This window comes from Hydra vulgaris, chromosome 05 (genome assembly GCF_038396675.1).
Source record: "Hydra vulgaris chromosome 05, alternate assembly HydraT2T_AEP".
Taxonomy (NCBI): domain Eukaryota; kingdom Metazoa; phylum Cnidaria; class Hydrozoa; order Anthoathecata; family Hydridae; genus Hydra; species Hydra vulgaris.
In genome coordinates this window covers 27,317,501-27,336,068 of record NC_088924.1, presented here as the reverse complement: position 1 = coordinate 27,336,068, position 18,568 = coordinate 27,317,501, and the positions used below count along the sequence as shown (strand labels likewise).

The 18,568-nt window shown below is 28.6% G+C and overlaps 1 protein-coding gene across 2 annotated transcripts in view; it reads left to right on the top strand.

Moving 5' to 3' along the window:
* Nucleotides 1–18,568, top strand: part of LOC136080742 (uncharacterized) — a 122,632-nt gene that overhangs the window by 6,059 nt on the left and 98,005 nt on the right. The gene's annotated exons all lie outside the window — the stretch shown is intronic.

Sequence of the window (18,568 nt, the reverse complement as noted above, 5' to 3'; positions counted from 1 at the left end):
GATCTGATATAACGGTTTTGATAATTCCTGCTTTTAAAGAGGTTTCCAGAAATGTATTTGTTAATATATTGTCTATAGCAGAGACGGAGGTTGGGGTTACCCGAGTAGGTTTGTTGATGATTGGAAGGATACACTATTGAAATAGATTATCAAAAAAGAGTTTAGTAACCGCATTTTCTTTGTAGTTTACACTGTTAACATTTAAATCCCCTATAAAGAAAATATTTTTTCCCTTGTTATTTATTTTGAGAAAGATTTAATTTTGAAAATTTGAAAATTTAATTATATCACTATCTGGAGGTCTATATCAAGTGGAAATTATAATATTTTTAGATTTATTAACAGTCATCTCAGTAGTAAAGACTTTGCTATCAGTGTCAGAGATGGAAAGGTCTTGTCTTACTTTAAACACTTAATTATCTCGGATATACGTTGTGATCCCTCCTCCCCTTTTGTTTGTTTTTCTTTCAAAAGATATTAGTTTATAATTTAATATTTGAAAATTTGAGTTCGTTTGAAATGATTCATCAGAACACCACGTTTCGGTTATGCAAACCACACTTAATGAGTAATTGCAATCTATTCGAAAGTATTTTAGTTTATCAAAATTTTTATTTATACTTCTTATATTTATGTGTATTGCAGTAAAATTATTTTTTAAAGTCTCAAGTTCAATTTTAAAAGTTCTTTTTCAAAGTATTTCGAATCAAAATTATTTCTGTGAAAAATTTGCGCATCACAGTCTTAAAAATCATTTAGTAAAACATTATCAACAGTTTCGAAGACGTTTCAAAACGCAGCGTTTCAAAATCTTTTGTTTTGTTTTTGTGTTCGTTAGTCATTGGGTAAAGTGCGGTAAATTAAAACGTGCTAGCATAATAAAAATGTTCAGAACTATTTTACAGAACTAATCTCGATTAAGTACTTTGTTAAAATTAAAGTTATTTACGAAAATCTATGACGAATATTTTATCATATTTGATAAAAGCAAATTTACCTTCCTTTTGAAACCTTTAAACATCTCCCCAAAGCTTATTTCTTATTTTCATCGTTTCGTTCGCGTAGACTTTATTAATGAATATTCCGGTTCCTTTGAGTTCTTTCGATAGCGTTAAGAATTTATTTTTATTTTGAAAGTCTAGTAGTTTAATAATTATAGTTCTTGGAGATTTATCTTCATTTATTTTCCCAACGCGGTGAGCTCTTTCAATTATTACATCTTGAGAGATTCCCAGTTTGTTTCTATATTGATCTTTAACTTTCTTTGCACTGTCATTCCAAGATTCCATGGGCAGCTCAGTTAAGCCATTAATCCTTAGGTTATTACGGCGTGAACGATTTTCAAGGTCAATATTTTTTTTTTAATTGTTAATTTCCCTGGCCATCAAACTGTTAGTTTCCGATTTTTTTTAAGAAATTTTCTACCTGAAAGTTGATACTTTCCTGTATATCGTTGATGTCTTTTTCAATTATTATAACCTTCAATTTGCTTTTATTGAACTCGTTTTCAAGCCGATCTGTTATTATTTTTAGATTTGCACGTATGATATCGCTAAATATCTTTTCCTGTTTTTTTAAAAGGTTAATAGCTTCACTAAGAATACCTTTTTTTTGTTCTTCCAGTTTGGTGGTTATTAGTTTTTCAATATTTATCATTATAACTTTCATATTGTAAATTTTTTGACAAACACATCTTGTTCTTACAATGCCGCAGATCAAAAAAATCATATATTAAGTGAAAGAAGAAACAAAGAAGCAAAATCGGATGTTTTTCCGAAAAACAATTTCAAACTCTATTAAAAAGTTTTTCTATTAAGTTTATGGACACTGTTAATCAGCGTTTGGTTTCTATCTATATTTAGACTATATTCAATATATATGAAAGTTTAAAAGAAAATTGTGAGTACCAAGCACAAGGTGCATTAACAGTATCCATTTTAAACGTTTTGGTTTTCATATGTAACAGTCATTAACAAAGTTAATGACTGTTACATATGAAGCGAAAAAACCAAGAGAAAAATGTTAAATATTGCATCAGGTGCAGTTTTAAATATCGTTGATATTTCTGAAACAGCTATGTCACGTGATTGAATTGTTATGCTATGTTACAGCTACGTCAACTGATTGAACTGTATGCTCAAAACATTATTTTATTTTGAACTTTTTAAAAGACAAAATGATTTGTATTTTATTTACTTTACAGTAATTAGTAATATAAATATAATTAGAAAGGTTACTTATTTGGTATTATAATGGTTATATTAATTGGTTTATAATTAATCTTTTGTGAATGCATATTTAAAATAGTTAGTATGTCCATAGTTGTTATTTTATATTTAGTTATTTGGAATAGCCTGTTCTTTGTTAGTGAAACAGATTTTGCCATAGTTTAACTCCATAGTAAGATACAAGTTTAACTTCTTCATGTTTAAAACTCAACTTTTAAAATTTAAATTTTTGAGTGTCACTCCATTTTTCAAATTTTATTTTTTGATGTTTAGACCATTTATTTAGGGTAGTAACATCTCTTTATTTAGGATAGTAACAAAATTGACGAATTTACAAGTAAACAGTTTACTTAGCAAGGGCTAAGTAAATTGTTTACTCGTCAAATCAAATTAACTCTGATTTCAAAAATATTTTAAACAAGTTTTTATCAATTACATTGAAACATAGTTGAAACACACTCAACTCAAAAGGAGCTGAGTTTATTTCAAATGTGTTACAATGTGACCATAATAATTTGACCAGGGGCTAAGCCACAAAATATTGATAACACCCTAGGGCAAAATTGGTAAAGAATTATATCTGCATAGAAATCAATACTGCTTTCTATGCAGATATATTTTTATACAGATGGTCTATAAGATAACCAAGAAATTTTGTTGCTACATAAACTATATAAAAGTTTCTGCAGAAATTTTACTGAACCATGAATCAAAAGTGTATGGCAAATATTAGGAACACTTCTAGAAAGTGTGACTTCTAAAAATGTATTTTTAATTGTAGTTTATTTATAAGTTGTACTGTAATGCTATTATTTAATTTCAATTTTAGATTTAGCTACATAAGAAAAACATAAGTTTCAATTAATGTAAAAGCTGTTTTTACATTTACAGGAGGGGACGTCTGTAAACTTTCGAAAAATTTTTCACCCACCCTAAGCTTAAAAAATATCCCCCTCTCCCCTTTAATAACTTTTACTTGTTATCAACATAATAACATCATTTAAAACTTAAAAAACTTGTAACACTCGATTTGTCAAAAATTAGGTTTTTGTTTATAAAAGTATATAAGTATAATAAACCCTATTGAAATTATGATGAAACAGCTGTTAAAAAACTCCCTCCGTTCCCGCATACCCCTTGTAATAAGCACGCGAGAGTATATATATATATATATATATATATATATATATATATATATATATATATATATATATATATATATATATATATATATATATATATATATATATATATATATATAAATATAAATATATTTATATTTATATATATATATATTTATATTTATATATATATTTATATATATAAATATAAATATATAAATATATTTATATATATATTTATATATATAAATATAAATATATAAATATATATATATATATATATATATATATATATATATATATATATATATATATCCTAAAAATTTCAATAAATTTGACAAAACAAATTTTAAGTTATTTTGGATCAAAGCTAAAAAAAATGCGACTATAAGAATAACTCAAAAAGAGAATAAAAACTAATTTAAACAATTACTATAAAAACAAAAGGTTTAGAAGCATACATAAATCAAAACAAGAAGCTCTATTAGCTATAAAGTTAATTTCCATGCTGAATGAACGCGCTTAAGATAAGAAATAAAATAAATTTAGATATCACTCTGGTTGCTAAGACCGTTGCTATAGAACCAGAAAATTATATATATATATATATATATATATATATATATATATATATATATATATATATATATATATATATATATATATATATATATATATATAAATATAAATATATTTATATTTATATATATATATATTTATATTTATATATATATTTATATATATAAATATAAATATATAAATATATTTATATTTATATATATATTTATATATATAAATATAAATATATAAATATATATATATATATGTATATATATATATATCCTAAAAATTTCAATAAATTTGACAAAACAAATTTTAAGTTATTTTGGATCAAAGCTAAAAAAAATGCGAATATAAGAATAACTCAAAAAGATAATAAAAACTAATTTAAACAATTACTATAAAAACAAAAGTTTTAGAAGCATACATAAATCAAAACAAGAAGCTCTATTAGCTATAAAGTTAATTTCCATGCTGAATGAACGCGCTTAAGATAAGAAATAAAATAAATTTAGATATCACTCTGGTTGCTAAGACCGTTGCTATAGAACCAGAAAATTATAAACATTTTAAAATGCTGACGACACCGAGGGGAGGGGGGGAGCAGGGGAGTAAGTGTTCCCCCACTTTTTTTCTGAATGACCTTTTTTTTTTTAAAGAAAATTCTAAATATAGAGGACTTTTTTAAAAATTGACGATTGTGCCCCTCCACTTTGAAACCCGTGTCGTCGGCGCTGACTAGAGTAATTTAGATACTATTTTGTCTAAACTTTATCTTATTTTCAGGATCAGTAATGTCAAATTGACTGGAAAAGTTGATAAACTAGTTTTTAAAAATTTTGAGTTGTGTATACAACCTGTCATATTGGAAAGTATTCACGGACCGAGCGCTGCCTTTTGTAAAATCAAAAAAATCTATCTTCAATTCAAAACTACCTATTATCTAAAGTTTGATAAAAGTACAGGAAGAAGCTTGAAAAAAAAGTATAATAAATTATTAGCTTAATGCATGCAATCATCACAACGCACGCTCTATTGAGAAAAGTCCAGATGACACCTCAAAGCCATCAACTTATATTCTTTTTGGACGCAAAGTGTGTTTAGGAGATTGGATTTCATAAAACGCAAGAGCAGATACAGCATTTTTTTTTATGTTTGAAGCTAACTTTAAAACTAGCTAATTTCCGGAACTTGAAAAAAGATGGAACTACTCATTAGACATTTATAACTATCAATTGCTTTTTTTGAGCATTTTAGCGGTTGCGTTTAAATTTGTGAGTTAATATTAAATAGCACACATTTACTTTGTTCTTAAAAAAAACAAAGTTCTTGTATTGTATCAAAAGATAATCATTATACTCAGTATTTTAAGGATAAATTGGTAATTTATTTTGCAAAAATTATATTCTCTCAACTATGGGAAGAGATAAACATGGAGCAAATGTCTTTTGGGGACAAGTACACGCATTTCGAGATCAAGAATTCAACAACTCTGAAATAGTTTGAATATTGAGCTGTTCTCGTAAAAAATTTATCAATGCTATTAATTTATTTAACAATACTTGTTCATTATGCAACAAAAAACACAAATTTCGCAAACGAAAGACATCCCCAGAGAAGACGCAGCCATTTTCCGTATTGTTAAGCTAAATCTTTATGCTGGCGCACCAAAAATTAAAAAACAAATAGATCAAAATTTAAAAGTCAATCTGTCTGTCAGCAGTGCCCAAAGAAGGTCACGCAAAAACAAGCTATTTGCAAGAGTTGGCCGAAAAAAACCATTGGTCTCAAAACGCAATATTGTCAGTTGTTTGAAGTTTACAAAACACTCCGTACACAAGGAGTTATGTTTTTTGAAAGATGTGCTTTGGACTTACGAGTCTAATTGCTTTGGATCCCACGAAAAACAATATGTTTGTTGTCCCCAAAAATCAAGAACTTAGCCTTCGGTATACTCTGACAGTAAAAAGACTGTAAAACATAGTGGTGGCAAGGTGATTGTTTGGGGTAGTTTTTCATGATATGGCGTAAGCCCGTTGCAAAGAATTCAAGGGAAAATGGATCAACACATGTACAAAAAAATACTAGAAAACTTGATGTTGCTATATGCCTAGGAAAATCTTGCTTTGGTTTGGAAATTTCAACAAGACAACGACTCCGAGCACACCACCAAAAGTGTAAAGAGTGGCCCGCACAGTCACCAAACCTAAATCCGATAAAAAATTTGTAGAAGGAAGTTGACAGAAACATAAATGGATCAACTGCAACAAGTTTAGACCAATTGTGGATCGCCATTACGCTTAAATGTCAAAAATTGATCTTGTCAATGGGCCGTCTAAAAAGACTAAATACTTTGGGGAAAGTAATATTCTTAGATTAAAACTGCGATTTGATTGTTACACATATATTTCAGGATGCTTAACATAAATTAAAATAATCCAAACATCCCAAACACGCAAATACGTTAAGAGCGTAAGTGCCAAGAGTCGCGAGGCGTAAGTGGAAAGAGAATTCAGCGCATGCCTTATTAGTTTAAATACTATAATTTCGCGAACATGAGCAAGAAGCCAAACTGGCTGCTTTGTTATTGAACTAACGCAACACTGCACCCGGCACTGTTAAATTGTTTATCAAGAAAAAGTTTCTTTCGTCTATAAATGTAATGTCAATTATTTGTTTCAAATGTTTTTTATGATTTTCTAGCAGGTATATTTTTTTTAATGTTCTTTTAATAATCAACAGTTTGTCACCAGATATAATTCGAATTTCTCCTGCTCGCACTTGGCTATCACTCGATGGTATCAAACTTTGAACAACTCCCATTTTCAATATTTAACGAGGAGCTTTAGGGTTGTTAATGAGCACAACATCGGCCCAAGTGACGTAAGCATTTCTTCGTATGTAAGTCTTGTTGTACTAAGGGGCTTCTTAAAAATTCTTTTGGTAATTCGAATCAGTCTTTTAAGTATCCCTCCTCACCAAGGAGCTGCAGGAATATTGAAATTCCAACAAATTCGTCGCACACTTGTAAGCTTTTGAGTTTCTTCCGCAGTAAAATTAGAACTATTGTCACTAATAATATGAAAAGGTGCGCCAAAGTGATCAATAAATCTACAAAGATCATAAATGTGCTTGCTTTATAAGCAGGAGATCTAGGTTCGAAACGAGCTCTGGACAAATTTTCGCGTCACGGTAAGGAAAGAGGCGTGAACTTCCTGGTTAAATGCACTTCCGCGGTGCTCTGTGACAAGACCGTTAGGACTTCTTGGGGCACCTAAAATAAAAATTAAAAAAAAAAAAAAAAATGTAAGCTTCCGCTGTACAATCGGGAACCAAATCTAAATAAAGAAAACGTGTACTACAACATGTAGCAACAAATATCCATGCATTATAAATTCCGCAATTTTTATATATATTCTTTAACATTATTGGACCACAAAGATCTACTCATACGTATTTAAAGGCATAATTATCAAATCATAATCATCAAGTCTAGATAGAGGTAGAGGCGGAGCATTAGAATACGTAAAAGGTTTGCTATCGTATTTTCATATGTAACAGCTCCTAATTACGTTTTTAATTTGATTATGAGCTTTGGACAATCAAAATTTCGACCTTAATTCATTCAAAGTTTCCTTAACACCGCTATGTTTACTAAGTGAATGGAAATGTAAAATTATTAAATTTGCAATTAGAGATTTTTTGGTAAATATATCGGGAATTTAGCATTATAAGGAAACCGTGCATTACTGAGTCGACCGTGGCAACGAATTCCGTCGACTGAGAAAAACCCTAAATCTTTTTTTAATTGGCTATAAAAATCAATATATTTAATATTTCTTTGAATAAACTTAACCCATAATGTCTCTGCATGATCTAATTCAAAGGCTGTCGGAGTAGATAAGTTATAAATTATATGTTTTCTTAATAATATTGACAAAGCATAAAATAAAGGCTCTGACTTTAAGGAGACAATCATACATTTTAAAATTTTTAATATCAATAAAATCTATATTTAAACTAGAGTGATCTAAAGTTAGTAATGTAACTACATCAGAAATAGAATCTCCTTGACTATTTAAATTAAAAGAAGGCCATAAAACTAATTTACTTTTAAACATGCATTGCTATAGCCATATAATTCAAATTTAGTAAATTGAGTGTTGTCTAGGAACTTACTGTACTATCTAGGTATACTAATATAGGGAACCGAACTCAAGTCATTAATTATTTCTTCCCATTTATTTAAAATATCATTCTCTATAGGTGAACACCATCCCAATTTTAATTTCCAAATTGACTGAAGTAAAATTTTACATCCTACAATGCCAGGAGTTATTAATCCTAAGGATCATAAAAGCTAGCAATAAATTTAAGAATATTACGTTTTGTAGGTTTGTCTATTAAATATAATATATCCATAAATGAAAAGGTAAAAGTATCTTCAATTTTATTCCAATTGATACCAAGAACTTTAACAAAGTTGTTTGAAATAGAACTACTTTCTTTAATTAAAGCTGCACAGTTCCTTAGAATTGGATTCAAATTTTCGAAGATTGAAATTTTCCTTCCTTTAAACATGATTTTGCTTTATTATATAATTGAAGTTCTTCAGACACTGAGTCAAAACTTACATTTTAGTCATCAACATGAAGTGATTGAAGTAATTTCTTGTTAAAACTAAAATCATTAGAAGCATCACGTTCAGCATGTTTAATTAATGTAGCTGATAATAAAATGGGAGAAGAGGTTACACCAAACATAACCCTGCACAATCGATAAACCCATAATTCAGCATTACGTAAACTAATAATATTTAAGTCAAATAAGTCTTTGTACCATATAAATTTTACAAAGTCACGATGTTTCTCAGATAATACAATGTTTAAAAATTCTTTTTCAATACCGCTATAAATGCAATTCGATTTGCACGAAAACGCATAAGTACACTAAATAATGAAGTTGTAAGAGATGGTCCAGTAAATAAGCATTCATTTAACAAAAGACCGAATGCGCATGAACTTGCATCAAAAACAATTCGCATTTAAAGTTAATTTATTTTCTTGAATTACCAAATTATGTTATAAACTTTATTTTTATATAAATTATGCTATAAATTATTTTATTTATTTTTAAAATTGAATTACTCGTATTATGTTATAAATTATATTTTTTATTCATAAGTTTAAAAGGTAATTTTTCTACCGCTAAATAAAAATTTTTGATGTAAGTTATAAGTATAGAAAAAGGGCGCACAGTGAGCCAGTAGGTGGACAAGTTCGGAAAAATTGTCTAATCTTGTAAACTTATTTAATTTTAATTTCTATATTTATTAAAAGAAATTTATTTATAATTTATTTTTATTAAATCCCTTAATTACCAGGACTCTGAGCATTTAAATATTGAAATTTGAAAAAAAAATTATAGTTGTAAATAAGTAATTTTGGTGACATCAACATTGTGTGATATTTCAGTAACATCTGCGTTGTCAAAACACAAAATCAATACATGTTATTTTAGGTAAGAAAAACCATTGCGTGGAATAAATTTGTCATAGCATGTTATCTCATTTACACTTTGAAAATCACAGATTTAAAAAAAAATCTTTCAGAAATTGGTTTTTTGCCGCACTATAGCTAATAATTGACACAATTTGCCTTGTGCTGTTTAATATTTATTTGAGCTAGATGATGCTTCAATCAAGTTTCCATTGGTTGCTTGTCTCCTTAGGTCCCCGTTCAGATTTTGTATATGTTTTAATTTGGTTGTTATAGTACTTAATTTTGCATAGCAACAACCACTTTTTACTTAACGTTGTTTTAACAGTTTTTTATTTGGCCTAAGTACACAATATTGGCCGTGTATATTGAAATGATATTCACACTTCTTATAAGGGTTAATTTTTTGATTGCTATGGATACCTTACTTTGCATAGCAAAGCAACAACATATTTTTGGTAGTTGTTTGTAATTTAAATACAAACACTTACAGTAATTTTTTTCTTTTAATTTTAATTACTCACACTTATAGCATTTTAATAACTTGCAAGAATTAGTAATCCGCACGACATATGTATTATAATATTAAATTGTTAAATACAAAATATTTTTTATAAGAATTATTCATATATAGTTTTATTAAACTTATATATTCACAATTTTCTCCAAAAAAACAATCTTGGTATTTCAAAACGAAATGTTACTGAAGATATACAAAAGTTTATTAAGCCAAAATTTGCTGAATTAGAGGGCGCTGTTTTTAAGCATGCTGTTCAACGACTTGTTTACTTGGAAAAAAAAAGAAGTGGAAATCTGGAAATTATACTGTCAAAAAATGTGAAAAGAAGTTTTTGAATAGGTTTAATGAATATTTAATTGTCAGAAAAGAAAACAATGAACTTACTTCAAGTAGACGTGGTCGAAGAACATACATTTTATGATAGTTCTATAAAACTAAAAAAATGGTATGTATCTGGGTTGCTTGAATCTCCTTCATCCAATAAATTATTTTTTGCTGGTAGTAAGAAATTAAGAAATGAATCTAATGTTGTTGCTGCCAAGAACGTTTTTAATATTTCTAATACAGATAAAGCAAGTAAATATTTAGCAGACAAAGTACTAACCTAATAATTAATGGCAGTCTGACTGAAGCTTCCTATCAATTGATTAGAAGTGGAGCCTTGGAGAAATATTACAACATCTACCTCACTTACAATGGTGTCAGAAATGCGAAGTTGAAATGTTATCCTGCAAATATAACAGTGGAGGTCTATTTAGGTTTAATTCCTTAAAAGATTTAATGATTCGTACTTTGCTTAGAATATGTGCAGTTCAGGAACCTGTGCTGAGGCACTTGATATTGAGCAACAAAACAATAAAAACAATGACAAGTAAGGCTTGTTTTGATGTTGCTACTGGCCAAAGTATTTATAAACAAGTTTTGTCAGTACCTGACATGAACAGTGATTTCAAACGTGAAGAATTGTTGTTTATTACTTGTCTGGTCCCATTAGATTTAACTGGACTTAACAACAGCAGTGAAAATGCGCCTATTAGAGAAACCAAAAGTCATCATACAAAGTCTATTGCAGATCAACAAGGTTTGCATACTAAACGGAATCCAAGGAGTCTGTGCCCAAAGAAGATCAGTTCATAAAGTCATACCCAAGCTTTCTATCTCACAAAAGTGAGATAGAAAGCTTGGGTGTGACCCGGTTAGATGTTTGCGGAGCTTCTATTAAAGTGAAATGTATTATTGAACTTACAATGATTGATGGGAAAGTTCAAACGATGTTATTGGGAAAAACTAACTCATACCAATCCTGTTCAGTGTGTGGTGTCTCTCCAAAAATATGAATAGTTTTGATATCTTTATTATAGATTATACACAGAGAAAATTCAAATATGGTCTTTCTAGTCTCCATGCATGGGTTTGAATTTTCGAGACGGTTTTGCACATAGCATTTAAAAAAGAAATAAGTGGCAAGCAAGATCTAAAAGACATAAATAAAATGTGTTTGTAACTAAAAAAAATATTCAGACTGATTTTATGAACAAAATTGGACTTAATGTTGATTTCCCAAAAAGTGGTAGTTCTGGATCAAGCAACGATAGTAATGCTTCAAGACGTGCTTTGACAGCATATGAACAAAAATATGAAATTATCAAAACCTTATATTCAGATTTTACATTATCTAGGTAACACTATATATTTTTTTATTATTTTTATAAGTGAGGATATGATATAGACTGCCTAAAATATAATGATTATTGTTTTGACACTGTTATACAATATGAGTCCATGGTATTACATGGCTCAATCTGTGTCCATGGTATTACATGGCTCAATCTGTGTCCATGGTATTACATGGCTCAATCTGTGCAAAAAGTATTGATACATGGACATGACATTATTCAAAGTCTTACATTACCCATAGGACTTATGTCAGAGGAAGCTCAAGAAGCTAGAAATAAAGCCTTCAAATCTTATCGCGAAAATTTCAGTCGAAAAGCATCCAGAAGAGAAGCAAATACTGATCTGATCAAGAGACTCCTGGTTTCCAGTGATCCTGTTATTTCATGACTTCGTAAGTCTACATCATACCAAACAAATCTTAAAGCATTTCCTTCAGATGTTTTACAATTACTTAAACTGGTCGAAAACCAGATAAAATTTATTCAAAAACCAATTTACTCCTTTGTAACTAAGGAAATTATCTGATAATTAAGAAAACTATCTGGTAACTTAGCAATATAAGATCCATAGTAAAAAAATTAAAAAAAAATTATCACTTTTATAAGAAGCGCGATCTCATAGTGGTACTCATGTCAAATTTAGTGAATGTAACACTCGTAAAATATCTGCAAATACCACAAATAAGTTGTTGCTGAGCAAAATGAAGGTAATCATAGCAACAAAATAAAAAAATAGCACCTTCAAATGTAGCGCAGATATCATATTAGTACTCGTGTTAATTTTATTGACTATGGGCTATATTATGGCTATATTATAGCTATATTTATAGGCTATATTAGGGCTATATTATAGCCCTAATTTTAATTTAGTTATGAATTTTGTCTAGTTATAGTTACAAAAAAAGAAGTGAAAAAACGTATTGTTTTCTCTGCAACAGAAAAAAACTTTTTTTTTGTTGACCTGTGCAATCAAAATGTTAAACCTTAAGATTATTAATACTCATATGCAATAAAAAAGTTAGCTTGACTCTAAATTTAAATTTCTATTCTCCATGTGTATATAATTTTCTTTGAATGGCACTGCCTCCTTTAGCCGCAAGTTTACCAGCCAACAAAATTTTCCCTGTACATTTGTAAACCTAGTATGTTTATTGTTTTTCTTTCTACAAAAAAGTTCAAAATCTACAAACATTGTACTCTGCTAATAGATACAATATAAATCAAATAAAGTGTCTTGTTTGATAAAAATTACAATCAAGTTTGTTTTAATGGTAATATCATTAAAGATTGTGATCCGAATACAATAGCAATTAGGCTTTAGTTTATAAGGGAAACTGGAAGACAACTTGGTCATATTTTTTTCAATAATGTAAAAGTATTTAATTATTTAAGAAACACAAAAAAACGAACATCTAAAACAATTTTAATAATTAATTTTTAATAATTTTGATAATAATAATAAACCAAAAAGACATTAGTGAAGGAAGAAGAGGTGGTGGCGCAGCTAGCTTTTTTGCTTTTTCATGTATCTATGTATCTAGCTTTCTTCACCAGTGGCGTAGCTAGCCTTTCTTCCAGTGAAGAAAGATTTTATGCAATATGAAGTGACATTTCCAAATATTGAACAAAATCTTGAGATACAGGGCTGTAGACAAGGGGTGACAGACGATACAAATTCACCAAGTCTGGACCTTTGGGGGGCCCGGGTTTAGTGGATAACTTAGGAAAGATAAAAGTTATAATCAGTAAATCAACATATCTCATAACTTTTTACTATTTCGGGCCCCTTAGTGACGGTTTTTTTTTCGGGAAACTTAAAAACGACTTTGTTTTAGGCCCCTTAAAAACTATTTTGTTTCAGACCCTTTAAGAGCGATTTTGTTTCGGCACTAAAAATCTAACAAAAATTTGAAGAAATCATTTTTTTCAGAAAAAAAATTATTTTACGATTTTTTAAATTTTATTTGGTAAGTTTTGAGCTTAATTTTGATGCCATTAAATTTATATATTTATATTTCAACAAAATAATCAATTAATCTAAAATTTAGAGGATGAATTATCAGCATAATTCTTTCTGTTTTGAATGTGAATTGGCTAAAGAACTTAATTTTGACACCGTCATTGAAAAATTCGCAAACAAAAAAGCTCGAAAAGTTATTTTAAATTAAAATCTATGTATTTTATATTTATATATGAATAAATTTAAAAATGAATAAAGTAAAAATTATAATATAGTTAGTTTTAGGTGAGGGGTCCGAAGCGACTTCTTTCACCGGGTCCGCTCCAGCTGGCTATGGCCCAGTTGAGATAATATTTGTAACTACAGTAAAATATAAAAAGAAAATATTATTAGGATGCAATACTGTTCAGGAAGTTTGATTTTAAATAAACATTTAAATGATGCAATAAAAAAAATGCTAAAATTAGAAATAAAGTCTATACAAGTTTGTAATTGATTTTGTCAAACGGTTTAATTGAAGACATTACAATAAGTGATAGGGATGCGTGAATTTCAATTTTAAGTTAGCCGAAATTTGCTTTAAAAAGTGTTTCCGAATTTTTCATGAAGCGTCAAGCTCATCATCTGCCTTAATGATATTAATAAGCTTGTTGATAGTTTAAGAATAGGTATTTTTTTATAATCTTTATATTTCAATTAATAATTTCAGTATAAAATACATTTAAGCATTTACAAATAAATGACATTTAAGACAAGCTGAAAAAGTTGATCAAAAAAGAAAACAAAGTTTTCGCATATATTCCAATCTATTAAATTTCCTAAAAGTTTTATTCTGAAAATTTTAGGAAATTTAATAGATTGGAATATATGCTAAAATCGCCTGCAATTTCGGTACTGGTTCACTTTTTCTGAAAAACATTTAGGCATTAAATATGCCGTGAAATGATTCTGATGTCACGTGATAATTGAACTAGTTTTTGATAGGAGTTTTTTAAATCTGTATTGGTTTAGCAAAATAAATATTATTTATAATTAATATATTTTATAGCATTCCTGTTTATACGAATTTAAAAAAAAGTTTTCCTGTTAGATTTTCTAAAACTGGGCTTGCAAAGCAGTATTTAATAGACAATTTTACATTTGCCCCAGATAATAATGAAAACAAATGCTACAATGGAGATGTTTTGTTATTGTATATGCAACGATCTAAGTCGACTTTAAAAACTGCCAAAAGCATTTATAAAAATTTTGATTTTTATCCAACTCATAGCCAGATAAATAATTTGGTTAAAAATGCAAAAAAGTGTACAACCTTAAGTCATCTAACAAAAGAAAACTGAAGAGTTATGCAAAATCATTTTTAAAAGTAATGAGCCATCAACAGTGGCAAAAAGTAGTTTATGTGAATCATTTAGTTTACTTTCAGCACCAATTTAAACAAAACTGCATGAACCTTCTACTTCTGTTGTGTGTCAAAAAGCAATTAAAGAACTGGCTTGTAACATTACTTCTAAATATCAAATAAATTGTTAAAAAAGAAATTATTCTTTATGTATAAATATAATGCAAAAATGAAATGCGATAATAAAGATAAACTAACTAACCTAAAAGCAAAAATTAAAACAGATCCTTATATAATCATAAGATTAAATCAAACTATTAAAAGGAGAAACTTAACTATTTCAATAAAGGCAAAAATTAGCTGAAGTTTCAGCAAAATGTTTGATATTAAAAGAACATAAATGTTTAAAAAAACATAAAGATAATAAAGCTTAAAAAGAAAGAAAAACAAATTGACTGGAGTTATACAAAATTGATTAAAGATAACCGGATAAAGGGTCTAGAACATGAAAATATGAACTTGGTATACAAATTGGATAAGTTAAAGGATTCTGCTAATGAATATTTACCATTCAAAAAAGATAAAAAAACATTTACATGGCAGCTACGATTAATGATATATGATGCCTTTGTTAACCAGGTACCAACAAAAAGTATTTCAATTTTGATTTCAAAAATTTTTACACATTTAGGCATTGCACATATAGAAAATTTCCCACATCGTAGCACAGTTGAAGAGATGGTTCGTGAATTAGGTATAATCAGCGACCTTCATACTGCTAAAGTTGCAATTTTTACAGCCAATCTTACTCTTGGATTTGATGCAACAACCAAAGAAGGAGTATATATAAACTCTATTCATTTTACAACCAAAACACAGTGTCATGTTATAGCAATAGATCAGTTGTCAGGTAGGACTTAACACAATTATCAAACTCATGTTGTATCTTCAATAGATCAACTCGCCTTTTTGTATACTGGTTTCCATAATTGTGATCAAAAGAGCCACTCAAAAATTATTCAAAACATTACAAACTCTATGACTGACTGTGTTGCCACTAATCATGCAGCTGTTCACCTAATAAATTCTTCATGGGGAAAAGTTTTAAATGAACTTAATTGTCACTTACACCTTCTTGAAACAATATCCAGCTCTTGCAGGTCTGCATTAAAAATGATTGAAACACATAATGGAGTGCTATTTGTGAAAGATTGTATCGCTGGTAATATAGTTTTACAAATGAATAAAATGCAATACAAAGATAGTAAAGGAGATCCTAAAGGTTTTAAAATCTTTTTAGATGAGATGAAATTTCCCAAAGGACTCATTCCCGTTACAGAGGGAACAGATTGCATATTTTGTTACATATATGTGGTATATTAATCCAGCACTACAACTTATTTATTAAATTTTTAAGTACCAGTACAGTTTTATGAGGAAGGCTACAAAGTAGTTTAAGAATAGACTTTATTAATGAAACAGCTAAAAAAGAAATTGCGTCTTAGGGCTTTTAAGAAAGTCTTTAAAAGGACCATGGATGACATTATGTTATCAGTCAGGATATTATTGTTATTTAGTACAAAAGTTTTGTTTGGAAATATAACTGAAAATGATAAGATCTTTGAAGAAATAGCTTTGGTGTGCCCAAAATACAAAGAAGTTGAACAAATGATTGTATCCTGTTCATCAACTATTATTGCTGTTTTAGAAAGACAGATAAAATATATTTTAATTTAGAGCTATCAGAACAACTTATAAAAGAGACACAGACAGCCAGGCTTCATAATATTGATGCAGAAGAAAGTCCTGGGTATGTTCTGTGCTGCTAAACATCGTGCTCCTAACTCTACTTTATGTTTTTTGTCATTAAAATTAAGAGCAATAAAATATAATGTAAGTGATTGCATTGATCAAGTAGATAAAGATGAAAAAATGAAAGTTGTCCACTGAGCAATAAACAAAGCCAGAAAAAAGAGAGAGTTAAATAAAAAGAGTATTAAAAAAAAAATAAAGCTTGAAATGATTGGTTGTAACATATTGAAGAAGCAAAAACATTGGCTCTTCAAATTCAAAACCTTAGTTTGTCAGATATTTTAACAAAATTTCAAGAACTAGAGTCTGAGCAATTATCAGACCTCTCCGAAATGCTATCAGATACAGTAGTTAGTAGAAGCATTTGTCATTTTTATGACATTTCAAAATACAAACTTGCTGCAAATATAGCCTATGGAGACCTTATGTTATCCTGAAAACTAAGCATTGTTTAATATTTAAAAAAGGCTATTTTCATAGTCACATATTTTTAAAAAAATATTATGCGGCTTTGAAGTTTTTGTAGTTTTAACTTTTATGAAATAAATGAATATAACTATCAGTTTATGTTGACACCTTTTTTTCTTTTTTACTGCATTTCTTTTACTACATATTTTATTTTACCTAAAAACATAAACTTTTGAAAGTTATTTACTTACTCCACCAACCTTAACTACCAACAACACACCAACCCCTCCTACCACCTATATACACCCCTAAATATACCCATTAATCTTTGCTTTAGACTTAATATTCACCGATAAGCCTAACAACATATTTGAATTAAATCGAAAGAAAAACATCAAATAAATATTTTGACTATCATAATAAAAACTGTTCTGAAATAAGTAGATTGGTTGAAGGAATTAACTGGGCATTGTATTTTAAGAAGTTAACTCCTCCGAGCTTTAACATCCTATAATGAACTAATTAAAGAACGTAATCAAATAGTTAACATTATGAATGATCACTTTAAATGAGTCTTTACCAAAGAGAATTCCAATAACTTACAGATTCTAAAAAATTTCTTTTTGCTTTTGATTTACCGTTCCCTATGAGTTTTGAAAAATCGCTCAAAACTGGAAGAGTACCAATTAAATGGAAATTAGCAATTGTAACCCCAATATTCAAAAAAGGGAACAGTTTAATTGTTAGCAACTGCAAATCAGTTTCATTGACCTCAATAGTCTCTAAAGTACTCGAAAGTATTATATCCGACACAATATATAAACATATGCCAAATAATAGTAATAATTAAATAAACATCAACATGGATTTGTAAGGGGAAAATCTTATTTAACAAATCTAATTGAAACAATGGACCTTTTGAGTAAATCACTTGTGGAAAACATTCGAGTAGATATTTGTTATCTTGACTTTACTGACTTTGCCATTATATCTCTTGAACGACTATTATTCAAACTTTAGTCATTTGAAATATCAAATTTCATATGCAACTGGATTAGCGGCTTTTTAACTAATTGACACCAAAGAGTGATACATGGTAATGAAGCATCAAACTGGGAAATGATAACAAGCAGTGTTCCCCAAGGATCGGTAATTTTTCAATCATTTTATATATCAACAATTTACTCGAGATATTAGAACACTCTAAGTTCTTAGCAGATAACACCGAGTTAATCAGTGAAGGAGCTAGCTCTGAGAATGGTCAATTGGTTCAGAATGAAATTAACTAAGCCTGCGAATGGTCAGAGATCTGGCAATTGTAATTTAATAGTGAAAAATAATGTATTATGCAATTTGGAAAAAATATATTTTGCTATATAATTACAAACTAAGTGACAAAATATTAGCAGTCTCAGATACCGGAAAAGATCTTGAAATTTCAA